The sequence below is a fragment of the Podarcis erhardii genome (assembly GCF_964252035.2).
Source record: "Podarcis erhardii genome assembly, chromosome: W".
Classification (NCBI taxonomy): domain Eukaryota; kingdom Metazoa; phylum Chordata; class Lepidosauria; order Squamata; family Lacertidae; genus Podarcis; species Podarcis erhardii.
The window spans coordinates 9595702-9610344 of NC_138506.1; positions in this window are offsets into that span (position 1 = coordinate 9595702).

Below are 14643 nucleotides of genomic sequence, written 5' to 3' on the forward strand. Positions count from 1 at the left end.
TCCACTCGCAGCAGCTTGTCGGGGTTCACGTGCAATAACTGCCCCTCCGATGCAAAAACCTTCTTCAGTTTCTCAAATCCCCTTTGTGCCTCCTCAGTCCACTGAAACTTCTTCCCTCTGAGGCAATAAGATATGGGCGCCGCCAAAAGAGCAAAATTCTTGATAAACTTTCTGTAGAAGTTGCTGAAGCCCAGGAACAGCTGCACATCCTTCTTTGTCTTGGGGCTTTTCCAGTCTAACACTGCTTTCACCTTCTCCGGATCCATGGCCAGACCTCTGTCCGACAGCCAGTACCCCAGGAACTCAACCTCCCGAGTGTGGAACTGGCATTTCTCCAGCTTCACCCACAAGCGATGCTCCTTTAGCTTCCCCAACACCTGGCGCACATCCTTCACGTGCTGCTCCTCGTTCTCTGAGAATACAAAGATATCATCCAAGAAACAAACGCAGTTATGGTACAGTAGTGGGCCCTGGAAGCATGGCATCCGAAGGGCATAACGAGATAGTCAAATGCCCCAAGGGGGGTAAACATGGTGGGCTTCCATTCGTCTCCCTCTCGCACCCTGATGGGATTGTACGCCCCGAGGTCCAGTTTGGTTAAAATTTTCCCCCTCCGGACTCTCGCCAAAATGTTGTCGATTCTCAGCATGGGGAAGGCCAGGGGTTCCGTCAACGAATTGAAAATTCTGAAATCCACTACTAGGCGGTGTTCTTTTGTCCCCCTCTTGTCCACAAAGAACACGGGACTACCTCCCACCGCCTTGGACTCCTTGATAAAACCCCTTCAAGTTTTTGTCAATAAACTCCTTCAAATCCTGTATCTCTTGGTCGGACATTGAGTACAGCTTACCCGCCGGTAGCTTGGTTCCCGGGACCAAATTGATCTGGCAGTCGTACAGCCGATGAGGCAACAACGTGTCGGCCTCTCTCTCGCTGAACACCTCCTCAAAGTCAACGTATTGCAGAGGGTGTCAGCTTCGCCCTTGAGCCAGTGCCACCGACTGGGCTCAACCACTTCAGCCCCGACTGGGCTAGGCGAGCTGGGGTAGCACTTCCAGAGACCTTCTTCTGCAGGAACAGTTCTAAGTGCTGTGGACTCACAACTCAGAGCTGTGAGCACCGAACTCACTTCCAGAAGACAGTCATGCACAGCAGAGTACAGCAGAGCATAAATCACTCGGACAACAGTGCTGAAGAATATCTTCTTTTATCCACTACAGCTACTGTACTATACAAACTATATACAAATGGAGACGCTGGACTGCACTGAGTGTTACAGCTGCTTTCTGCAGCGACCTTATCTATACAGAGATAACACTCAGTCTCCCCCTTTGAAGTGAGGCTGGAGCGGAATAAGTAGCAAGCACAATCCGCCCCCTCCTCTCTGGAAAATCAGCAGATTCTTGCAATGGGAGGGGTGAAATATCCTCAGAGGGATCTTGCCTTTCTCCCCCAGATATATAATCGCCACCTTTCCCGGGATTCCCCTCCTCCCAGACAGTGCTCTAGGCTGTGGGTCGACCCGAAAGTCAGGGACCGCTGGTGCCACAACACCACTGAGTCGTGCAAGGCCAACCAACTCATCCCCAGAATAATGGGTGGCCCTGCCAAGGTGGCCACGTGAAAGGCGGTGGTCTCGGAGTGCGTAGAGATCCGCATCCTCATGGGAGGGGTCTGATGTGTGACTCCCCCCCAGTAACTCCCATCAATCGTAGTAACTTGCAGAGGAAAGTCAAGTGGCAGCAGGTGCATCTGGTGCTGCGCAACAAAGTCCCAGCTGAAAAAGTTGGCACTGGCCCCAGAATCCAATAAGGCATGTACCTCCATTGCGTGGCCATTGGGGAGCTCCAGCAACACCCTGAACACTATGCCTACTTTGGGGGGGCCTGGCTCTTCCCTGTTGCTCCTGCCTGGCTGTTTCCCCGGTTTCCCACCAGCCAGGCTTTCCCGTTTCCCTGTTCCTTGACCCCTTCCTCCTCCTCCTGTGGGGTGGCCCCCACCATCCGTTGCCAGCCTCAACGCTGTAGACAAACCCTGGGAAAGCGGCCTGGTCTTTGGCAAAGGAAACACTTCTTGACTGTTTTCCAGTCCCTTCCCTCCTTTTTCTCTAGCTGCTCAACTTTTGAATGCTCCCACGCACGGGCTGCTTCAATTTCCATAGGCTCTGGCTTAGCACGACCTTGAGAAACCCCGGCTGGCATCTCAGGAATGCGGTTGCCATGGAAACACTCCCCTCGGCTCTCCCTCCTCTCCAGCACATGGGCTTCCTGGCACACACCGACGGCTAAGGCAGACTTAGTTAGTTCGTCCATATTCCTGGGTCTGTGCCCCCTTGAAATCTCATCCTTCACGTCTGAATTTAATCCTGCCTTAAAAAGAGCCTGCACGGGTTCAGAGCTCAATTCCCAGCCCAGCTTGTGCACAAGCATCGCAAATTGCGACCAGTAACTGTGGACAGTCAAACTGCCTTGTTTCAAAGCCAGTAATTGCTGTTGATTAACATCAGTCTGGATTTCACTAGTAAACATGGCATCCATGTTGGGATACTGCCAGGGAGATAAAGGCCATCATGCCTCTACGTCGATTCCAGACGATCCATCGATCTCCCGTAGATACACAGTATCAGTCAATTAGCGACACAAGCCTCAGAAACAGCTGTCCACATTCCAAGGACTTGTGCACGCCCTTTGCAGAGTTCGCACAACGAAAGATGCACTCAGGAGAGCATTGTTTACAACTTTATTCAGCGTTGGTCAGAACAAAGAAAAACATGACTGCCTGCCTGCGTGTCGAGGTACAGAGAGTAACAAGAGCTATATACAAAAACAGAAACTTCCTGTGAGCAGGAAATACGTAGGCTGTGACTCACAACAGCCTGTCCCCTTTTTTAAGGTGGAACGGAAATATCCTAACATCCTCCCCCTTTCCGTGTAACCTGTAGTGCCTGTGGTTCAACCCAATTGCAACCTCTGTACATAAACCTTAAGTTGTTCTCTGTTAACAACCTTAGACAACAGATCAGCAGGAATTTCATTTCCTGGCATGTAGGACACCTGAATGAGTCCTTTCTGAATACACTCTCGTGCACGATGTAGTCTTAATCTGCAAGTACTTGGTTCTTTGCTTGCAACTCTCTGAGTTCAGCAAAGCCAAACAGGATCTATTGTCTTGATACACTTGTATAGGACATTTCACAGAAACTCTGATGTCCTGAAACAGTTGCATCAACCATTCACAATCCATGAGTGAAAATGACAGAGCATTGAGTTCTGCTTCACAGGAACTTAGGCTTACTGTCGTCTGCTTCTTGCACAGCCAGTCAAACAGACAGTCGTTGTACATGTAGCATACTCCAGAAGTGCTTGTACCATCCATGGTGTCACTTCCAAAACTAGCATCTGCAAAGATTTCAAGACCTCCAGTCTTCTGACTGGTGAACCTCAGCCTGTAGTGCAAAGTCCCTTTCAAATAGCGGGCTATGCGCTTCAGAGCTTTCCAATCCTGAACAGTGGGATTGTTAGCATGTCTGCTAAGCAGGTTAGTGCTTACAGCTATGTCAGGTCTTGAGCATCTAGCAATGAAATTCAGCTTGCCTAGAATGCATCTGTACAGTGTAGTGTCAGAAAACGCTTCAGCAGTACTATCTACCTGGTAACCTGTCACCATCGGTGTGTCTGCTGGGTTTGCATCAACCAAATTCAACCTGGTTAATACATCAGCAATTTTCTGTGTTTGGTGTACCAGAAAATCACCTGCTTGGTCCCTCTCCACCTGCAGAGAAAGATAGTTGGATACCTCACCAAGATCCTTCATGTCAAAGTGCTCCTTCAGCTGAGCTAGGGTGCTTTGGTACAAAGCCTGATTCTTCCAAAACATCAGAAGATCATCAACAAAACATAAACAATACAGTTTGTTTTGCCCCTCCTCCTTGACAAACACACATGGATCAGCTTTGCCTTGGTGAAAACCAAGAGAAAGCAATGTCTTAGTGAGTTTTGTGTTCCAACACCTGGCACTCTGCTTGAGACCATATAAGGATTTCCGTAATTTACAGACCATTCCCTTCTGTATTTGCATTCCATCAGGTGGAAGCATATACAGCTCCTCCCCCAAAACCCCGTACAAAAAAGCTGTATTAATGTCGTGATGGGAAACGTGCAGTTTCTCCTCTGCAGCAATCTTGAGCATCAGCCGAATGCTCTCATACTTGACGGTGGGTGAGTAGGTCTCGTGGTACCTGTGAAAAACCTCTGGCAACCAATCTGGCTTTGTGTCTGACAACCTTGCCATTCTGGTCTGTCTTGGCTTTGAAGACCCATTTGCTGACAACCAGTCTCATTCCTGGGACTACCGGTACCAGCTCCCAAGTTTGGTTCCTATCCAAGGAATCAACTTCAGCCTTCATGGCATTAAGCCATGGCTCAGCATCTTTAGAGGTTAACTCCTGAACCTCTTTGAAGCTTGAAGGTTCCCACACCTTCTCTGAGCTACTAAGAACAGCAGTTGCTATCTTAGCAAACTCATCAGCAAATCTCTTTGGAGGTTTGCCTTTTGTGGCCCTTTCAGATCTGCGTACTAGACGCAAGTCTTCTGCACTCATCTCCTCCTTCTTAGGAGAAAAGTGACCAATGGTGAACAGTGGTTCTTCCAGTTCATTGTCAGACGCATCAGATGGTCTGACTGAGGCCTTTGCGCTCTTGTAGTCTGCTGTGTCATCACTGTCACTGACACCAGCAACAGCGCTGCCCACTGAGCTGGAATCCGAATTCTGATCATCATCATCCTCAGCTTCCTCTTCTACCTCAATATCATCTGCTTTTCTTACATCACCTTCATCTTCCTCTGGGTAACTCTGGAAAATTCCCACATTTCCCCCCCCCCACTTAGGATTGTACTCAACACTCTTTGTGAACCTAATGGATTTAGAGTCAGTCATCCATACCCTGTATGCACCTTTTTCGTACCCCATGAACAAACCATGTGCCCCACGCTTCCCAAGCTTGTTGCTCTGTGGGGTGTGTACCCACATGTCAGAACCAAAGATTCTCATGTGCTTGACATAAGGTTTCTTACCAAACATCTTCTCATAGGGAGTACAACCAATAGGTGATGACAGTCTCCTGTTATAGGAATAAACGAACGTGTTCAAAGATTTCCCCCAAGACTTCTCAGGGAGATTGGCATCATGCAACAAGGTTTTTAGGTCTTGAAGCAAAGTCTGGTTTGCTTGCTCAGCAAGTCCATTCATCCATGGAGATCTAGGCATTGAGAGGTCGTGCTGGATTCCCTTCTCAGTCAGGAAAGCTTCAAACTGCTGAGAAGTGAATTCCCCGCCTCAATCAGTAAACAAACAGCCAATGTGTTTACTGTGAACATTCTCCAACCAAGCACAGAATGCCTTGTACCTAGGAAATGCTTCCGATTTCTGCTGGAGCATAAAGACATGAATGTACCTGGAAAAAGAATCAATTAGAACCATGAAGTATCCTGCCCTCCTGGTCCTTTCTCCTGCGTTCCTCCAGTCGGATTCTCAACTCCTGAGTGTGCCGTTCCAGCTCCTCATTTCTCTTCTTTAGAGCTGTGAATTGCCTCTTTACTTCCTCATCCATCACACCGCTGTTTCTCTCCCTCACAAGCAGCCTTCAGTGACTTCCAGATTTCTGTCACAAGGGAGTGTGGATGCTTGCGAAGATAATAATAATAATAATAATAATAATAATAATAATAATAATAATAATAATAATTTTTATTTATATCCCGCCCTCCCCAGCCGAAGCCGGGCTCAGGGCGGCTAACAACAATAAAATAAGTGGCAGAAAGATTAAAAAAGGTTTTGAACAACAAAATACATAAAGATCAAATGGGTTTCCTTCCAGGGAGGCAATTAAGGGAAAATGTAAGGAATCTGATAGATATTATTGAATATTTGGATATGAGTATAGACAGACAAGCGGCCTTGGTATTTATAGACGCTGAAAAGGCGTTTGATAACATCTCATGGGAGTTCTTGAAGAAAAGTCTGGAAACGATGGGAATGGGAGAGAAATTTAGAAGAGGGATAGAAGCAATATATGAGGAACAGAAGGCAAAATTGGTAATAAACAACACCACAACAGAATATTTTGGTATATATAAAGGAACTAGACAGGGTTGCCCCCTGTCTCCTTTACTGTTTATAACGGTACTAGAAATATTGAATGAGAGACTGAGGGGAGCAACAGAAATAAAAGGAGTGCAGGTAGGAAAGAGGGAATATAAAATCAAGGCCTTTGCAGATGACATCGTACTAACTTTAGAAGACCCAAAAAAGGGTGTAAAAGAAGCTTTACTAAAGATTGACGAATTTGGAGCCGTGGCAGGACTTAAGATAAATAAAAATAAAACCAAAATGTTGGTTAAAAATTTAACAAAGGAAGAAATAATAGATTTAGAGAGAAGGACGGAAATTGCAGTAGCTAAGAAAGTGAAGTATCTTGGGATATGGGTCACAGCTAAGAACATAAATTTATATAAGGATAACTACGATGTCACCTGGAGGAGTATAAAGAAAGACATGGAATTTTGGGGGAGGATGAAACTCTCCTTTTTGGGGAGGATAGCTGTTGTCAAAATGAATATTCTGCCTAGAATGCTATTTCTATTCCAGACCATCCCCATACTTAAAGACCTAAAACAATGCAAAGAGTGGCAGAGAGTCTTGGCAAAGTATATCTGGCAGGGGAAAAGGCCACGGATAAAAATGAAAATTTTGATAGATAAAAAAGAAAGAGGGGGCTTTTCTCTCCCGGATCTAAGTCTATACTATGAAGCGGCCTGCATACTTTGGTTAAAAGATTGGATAAAACTGGAGAATAGAGATTTACTGGATTTAGAAGGCTTTAATAATTGGTACGGATGGCATTCGTACCTTTGGTATGGGAAAGTGAAGGTCCACAAGAGCTTTCTAAATCATATTTTTAGAGGACCTTTATACCAATCATGGGAAAAGAATAAAAATCTCCTTGAAAGAAAGACCCCATGGTGGATCTCACCAATTGAGGTTTTAACGGTGAAGAAAACAAACATGGAGGGAAAAAACGCCACCTATGAAGAAATGTTAAGAAAAACAGACCAAGGGCCAAGACTTAGACCTTATGAAGAGATAAAAAATCTATTCACTGGGTGGTTGCAATACCACCAGGTGAATGATTTGCTAAAAGAGGACAAGAAGAAGTTGGGTTTTGATGACAAAAAATCAAAATTCAATGTAGAAGTAATAGAAGGTAAAAACAAAACCCTATCTAGAATCTATGACATACTTTTAGAGTGGTATACAAAGGACGAGGAGGTGAAGGAGGCAATGATTAAATGGGCAATTGACTTTGGTTATAACATCGATTTTGAAAGGTGGCTGGAAGTGTGGAATTGTAACATAAAGTTTACAGCATGTATGTCTCTGAGAGAAAATGTTTGGAAGATGCTATATAGGTGGTACCACACCCCTGTGAAGTTGGCCAAAATGTATAGACTAAAAGATAAGAAATGCTGGAAATGTGGGGAGGTGGAGGGTGACCTATATCATCTATGGTGGACATGCAAAAAGGTGAAAGGCTTTTGGGAATCGGTTTACAATGAGCTTAAAAGAATATTTAAATACACTTTTCCCAAAAGACCCGAAGCCTTTTTGCTGGGAATGACGGGTAAAGATATTAAGAAAGAAGATAGAACGATATTCCTCTATGCCACCACAGCAGCGAGAATTTTATTGGCACAATATTGGAAAGTGGAAACTATCCCCAATATAAATGAATGGCAAATTAAAATGATAAAATATGCTGAGCTTGATAAATTAACAGGTAAATTAAGAGACCACGATGAACAGAAATCTCTGAAAAATTGGAGTAAATACTGGAACTATATTGGAATAAATGCTTAATGTGATTGGCGGGGTCAGAACAAATACTACCAGCGTGTGAATTTAGGCCTATAGATTAAAAATCAAATACGTAATGGAAGCAGATATTCGATACTTACCAAAAGGATGGAAGGAAGTCCAGGAGGCGGTTTCTGTGGGGGTGGTTTTTTTTTTTTTAATCTTTTACTGTTTTGTGAAATAGCCAGATTAATCTATCTTTGTATAGTTAGAGAGAGGATAAAGTTGGCTTGTATATCTTGACTCTTTTTTTTGTTACAATTTTTTCTTTTGTATTTGGTTGTATGTTTGTTATGTGTATAACCTTAATAAAAATGTATTTGGGAAAAAAAACAACAACAATAAAATAAGACAACATTTTAAAATCATTTCATTAAAAAATTACTTCAAATCAAATTGATGGCAACCATTGGGTAGATTGCCAAAGGAGGGAGTCAGGCTGTGCCCTGGCCAAAGGCTTGGCGGAACAGCTCTGTCTTGTAGGCCCTGCGGAAAGATGTCAAGTCCCGCAGGGCCCTAATCTATTGTGGCAGAGCTTTCCACCAGATCGGAGCCACAGCTGAAAAAGCCCTGGCTCTAGTTGAGGCCAGCTTAACCTCTCTGTGGCCTGGGACCTCCAAGATGTTTTTGTTTGAAGATCGTAAATTCCTCCGTGGGACATACCAGGAGAGGCGGTTCCGTACGTATGAGGGTCCTAGGCCGTATAGGGCTTTAAAGGTTAAAACCAGCACCTTAAACCTGACCCTGTACTCCACCTGTGAGGGAGTTGAATGCTACCAAAGCTAGCACAGATAACGCTCCAGGCACACAGCCATTTCTGTCTTGAAAATTTATTGCCAAAAGTTCAAAACGGTTACAAGAGCTTCAAAGGCACGTCCATGGCCATCTTAGTCAGATGCCTCGAATGACGATCTTTTTTTCCTCCTCCCCCAGCAGGCCCATCGCCGCAATGCACCCCTCCTACTTCCTCTGTCCTGTGAGTCACTAGTTCCGGGAATTGATTCCCCCCTCCCTATTTCCTCCTCTGAGTCAGATGAAAGGCTGCTGAATAGCTCTTTCGGCTCTCTGTACTTGCTTGTCTCCCCCCTCGGCTCTCTAGCCGTTTCCACTTCCCTGACACCACCGGGAGTCAGTGCAGCTGGTATAGCACTGGTTGAATGTGATCCCACAGCGAGGACCCCATAAGGAGTCTCGCCACGGCATTCTGCACCCGCTGGAGTTTCTGGGTCAGTCTCAAGGGCAGCCCCATGTAGAGTGAGTTACAATAATCCAGTCTGGAGGTGACCGTCGCGTGGATCACAGTGGCTAGGTAAGGGCGAGAGAGGTAAGGAGCCAACTGCTTAGCTTGGCAGAGATGAAAAAATGCCGCCTTTGTTATAGCTGCAATCTGTGCCTCCATGGAGAGGGAGGTGTCGAAGATTACACCCAAACTCTTAACAGATGGTGCTGGCACTAATTGCACCCCCGCAAGAGATGGGAGTTGCCCCCCCAATCCCATATCGTCCCGACCCAGCCAAAGGACCTCTGTCTTCGAAGGATTTAACTTCAACTGGCTCCCACGTAACCATCCAGCCATAGCTTCCAAACATCTGATCAGTGTGTCTGGGGCCGAGTCAGGATGGCCATCCATCAACAGATAGAGTTGGGTGTCATCAGCATACTGATGGCAGCCCAACCCAAAACGCCAGACAAGCTGGGCGAGGGGGCACATAAAGATGTTGAAAAGCATCAGGGAGAGTATCGCACCCTGAGGGACTCCACACACCAGGGAGTGGCGCGATGACAGTTCCCCCCCAATCGCCACCCTCTGTCCCCGACCAGAGAGAAACGAGCGCAGCCATTGAAGGACTGTGCCCTGAATCCCCACGTCAGCAAGGCGGTGGTCCAGGAGCTCGTGATCGACCATGTCGAAGGCTGCTGACAAGTCTAGAAGAATCAGCAGCCCCGACCCGCCTTGATCCAGCTGCCTGCGGAGATCATCTGTTAGGGCGACCAGAGCCGTCTCGGTCCTATGACCAGTTCGGAAGCCGGATTGGAATGGATCCAGAGCCGATGTTTCATCCAGAAACCTACCAAGCTGTTCAGCAACCGCTCTCTCAATCACCTTACCCAGGAACGGAAGATTCGAAACCGGGCGGTAAGTGCATAGATCTAAAGGATCTAATGATGTTTTCTTTAAGAGCAGGTGCACCACTGCCTCCTTCAATTCCCCTGGGAATGTCCCAGTGCCAAGGGACAAATTGATGATATTCCCTAGGGGGGCCCGCACCTCGTCTGGACACGCTCTAATCGCCTAGGACGGGCACGGGTCGAGAGGACAGGTGGTGGGCTTTCTAGCTCGGAGGAGTCTGTCCACATCGGCTGGGGATATCCGGTCAAAGTGGTCCAATACTGGACCCGAGGACAGTCGAGGGGCCTCCAGTTCCGTTATTGTATCCAAATTGGCAGGGAGGTCACGGCGGAGCAACAGGACCTTCTCCGCAAAAAAGCTCGCAAATGCCTCACAGCTGTGTGTCAAATTGTTTAAATTTGGCTGTCCAGGGGACAACAGCCAGGACTCCAGCCTGTCTTTTCAGGATTTTTTGTGTGCAAACTTATGTACAGTGCAGAAGTTTCAAAAACATGTCTGCCTCAATCGCTAGCAGAATCTGGAAGTGCCCCCCTCCTATTCCCCCTCCAGCAAAAAAAGACCCGGAAGCCCCCCTCTCCGTCTTTTTTCCTTACTTGGAAAACTAAGCGATGGAAATTGCTCAGTCCCTTCCTTTGTAGCAGTCTTTTGGCTCTGCTCTCTCTCGTCTTCCATGTCTCCTGAGAGCTGCCCCTCCCCAGACTCTGACGAAGTGCAGCTGCTCAGGAGAGGGGGAGGCTCTCTGACGTTCCTGTCTCTCCCCCCTCCCCTGCAAACAGATCCCTGACATCCTGCATTATATTTTATCCAAGTTTACTTGCTGCCATTTATTTATGGATGGTTCCTGCCTTTTCATCCAGTATTTTGCAATTCACAGAGCAACCACCATATTTTGCACCATATTTCTGTCCTTTTTTATTTTATTTTCTGACACTACCCATCTTAGTTTTCCAAAAACAAAAAAACAAAAAACCACCTCCAGGATCTAATTTGTAATTTAATGGTTTCAACAGTTGACCAGCACTGTGATAGCACAGTCTGCTTCCTTTCCTGCTCTGAAGTTTATGGTGATGGTTTTTTTTTACACTTCTGAACAGTTAGAATGTTTGGAAACATTCAGTAATGCCTTGGCCTGATCTCAAATGGCTGAGGAGATCTCATTTCAATACACTGAAACTAGAGAACTCCAAGCTAATAGAAAGGTGTCAAAATAAATTTACCCCACATTGTCATGTTTATCTGTTTTGTAGGATAAATTGACGAACATGCTATGAATTGTGATGCCAGAGGATTGAGACAATGGATTAACACACTAATCAAAAGGTTTGGGAGGAAAGATTAGCAATAGAATCTCATACGTATTGAATTTGATGTGCTGTGCAGTGGTGAATTTATAGGTATGCATGTTGGTTTCTGTTTGTGCCACTGTGCAGCTGCTTGGAGTCACAGGACTCTGTTTACATTCCAGAGACATTCCAGGCTGTTGGAAGTCTCACGGGAGACAGGAGACGGATGTGACGTTACTGGTTTTCCTGTTCCTTTGTTCCTTTGTTCAATTGCTCTCTGCTTTCATAGAGAGAGGATGTATATTTCTTTGCTGTCTGCGTAGTAAGAAATAAAGCATAGCGATGTAGCCATAAATCTCATCACTTCCGCGTGCTGCTTTGAATTCTTTGCTGAACGGGAATGTGCCTGAGGCCTCATCAAAGGCTCAGGTCGTTAATTATCGTTGGGGGCAATTCCGGAGGAAAATGAGCTTTATCAGCTCGGCCGAGCGGAGATCCTGACATTTTTGGGTACGGGCCCAGAAGAACGGAATGCAGGTTATCTTCTCTGCGTGTCAAGAAGATTGATGAGAGGTATGTGCTCAAGCCCTGGGAAGCCTGCCAGTCCCTAATCAATGACAATAAGGGGTGGACTTTGGACTTTTAGCCAAAGCTCTGACTGGTTGCTGCAGAAGTTCAGGAGCATGCAAAGGCCTCAAGAAGGGTGCTTTTGGAATGCAGCTGCTTGCAAATAGACACAGCTTGCTTTAAATGGCACAGAAGGCTAATGCCAGAATAATGGAGGCCGTTCAAAATGCCATGGCAATTCCAAAGCTCACAAAAGGTAATTACCAGGACTGGGTGCAGTATGCAGAAGCTCTGCTAAGAAAAGAGGGTCTGTTTAATGTGATATCAGACCCCCCCCCCCAGCTCCAGTGACCCAGGAATGGGAGGCCAAGGATTCCAAAGCAAGGGGAACTCTGACGCTTATTGTGTCCCCTGAAGAGTTATGTCTTTTGCGTGACAAGGCTTCAGCCAAAGAGATGTGGGACAGTCTCCAACAGTCACATTTAAGAACAGAGGCTGGAGCTTCTTTGTTCTTTTATGCCAAGTTGCTGTTGGCACCTCGCCTGCCCGGGAGCAATGCCAGCCTCCCGAAGCACTCCGGGGCGAAGTCCGGTGGTCATCCTCTGGCTGCCGTTCAGGAATCCTCCTTCAGTCCAGTGAGACCGACAAAATAGGCGGCTTGTCTCTTATGAGAAAAGCACATCACTTTCCCCTGACAAAGGCATCAGAAGGAAAAGGCAGTTTGTAGAATCAGACTACTTTATTCACTGCATAGAAAACACATACATGACTGCACGACCGGAACAGTCAGCTTAGAGTTCTCTGACTCAACGCTGCCCCAATCCAGGGGCGGAAGAAGGAAGTGTAACTCCTCCCTGGTTACACTGAGAACCGTTTGGAAACTGACTCTGACTTCCTTTCCCACGGTGAGCAACATCACCTGATGTAAACAGCTCTTGCTGTTTCCTGCCAACGTGGCAGCTGGTGGGGGCTGAAATCCCAACATCCTCCCCCATTTGAGCCACACCAGATGCAAAAACAAAAACAGCATCAATTGAGGGAAACAAACAGTTGTTATACACATAACAATCCCCTGTTGTCCCAGTTCCACCTTTGGAACTACCTGCAACTGGATCCACCAGTTGAAACCTCTGGTGACTTCTTTTCCAAGGAACTAGAGCTTCGGCTCTACCTTGGCTAGGGAGAATTGTGTTGCAACCTGCAACATCCAGGAATGGCTTTGCCTCTGCCCTGGACAAACCTTGAACCTGGCTTGAGCTGTTAACTACAACTATACATGCCATAGCTGAGTTAGCAAACTCCTGAGAGTACCTTTTGGGTGGCACGCCCTTAGTGACTCTCTCAGATCTGCGAATGAGGTGCAGATCCTCCTTGCTGGCTGGTTCTTCCTTGGGACTTTTGGGAGAAACACGCCCAACAGTGAACAGTGGTTCCTGCAATTCCAGTTCAGCCTGAACCTGTGTAGGCCTGGACATTGTGTGTGAACCCACCTCAATGACTGTGTCATCTGAACTTGTTGTGGAGCTTTCACTGTCACTCTCACTATCAGAATCCTCATCTGCATTGACATCAGTGGGGAAACAGTGGAGAATCTCTTTCCCCTATCTACCAGTGCATTCGACATGTTTGGTCAGAATCACTGAATCAGATTCGGGAAGAACTACTCTGTAGTATCCCTTTTCGTAACCCACAAAAATGCCCTTTGCATCTTTGACTCCCTGTGGTGTCTCCACACACACCCTGGATCCGAAAACCCTAAAGTGTTTCACTGAAGATTTTCTCTGGAACAGTTTCTCAAATGGAGAACTTTCCATACCTGCTGAAACTTGTCTTACCCACGTGTAAGAATATGTGTTCAGCGACTCAGCCCAGAATTCTTGGGGCAAATGTGCACAAAGCAGTTGTGCTTCCATGCCTTTGCGCAACTCTGTGTTCACCTTGACACACACACTTTTGTTCCATGAAGCCTCTGACACAGCAAGCTTGTGCTCAATGTCGTGTTTCTCTAGGAAATCCTCGAAATCCTGTGAATTTTGCTAAACTCTTTGAATTTTGCTAAGGTCTGTTGTGGTCTTTGCAACATGTAAATCCAAAAATACTGTGAAAAACAAAAACTCTCCTCCCTGGAAGAGAGGGGAGTGGTTGTGGGCGGGAGCCCGAGCAATGCCCCTAGCAGGGGGCGTTAGCCCCCTGCCTCCACCTCACCTGGCTAGCGCCCACGCCCCCCGGTAGGCATCTAACCAGGTGCCTCGGAAGGGGCGTGTTCAGCAGCCTTTTGCTGCAGCGCCAGCCTCTCCCCGGCCTCATTCTTCGCCGTCGTCTCGTCGCGAGTCAGGAGTCATCGTAGGGAACAGCTCAGCCACGAGGTTTGGAGTCGGGGGGGTGTTTGTGTGTGTGGAGGCTGTCTGGTTCCTGGCTTGCCTTTTTAAATTTAGGAGGCTTGTGTGCGCTCATTGCTTTACTGCTTTTAAAAACCTAGGCACCCAAGTTTGCCTTGCTGTCTTGCTGTGTCCTCTTTTCTGTGTAAAAACCTACATTTAACCTTTTATTTCCCCCCACTCCTGGTGCTGGATTTGTTTGGGCGTTTTAAGTGCGAATTACCTTTCTTAAGCTGCAGCTTGTTCCTTTGCCCAGCACATGGTCACTCCACCACCAGCGAGGTCTGAGTGTGAATGCCGTCTTACTATCTCCCTTGTCTCCTCACTTTCCTTCTCCGGCCTCTGCCTTGGTGGCTGTGCGTTTTAATTTAA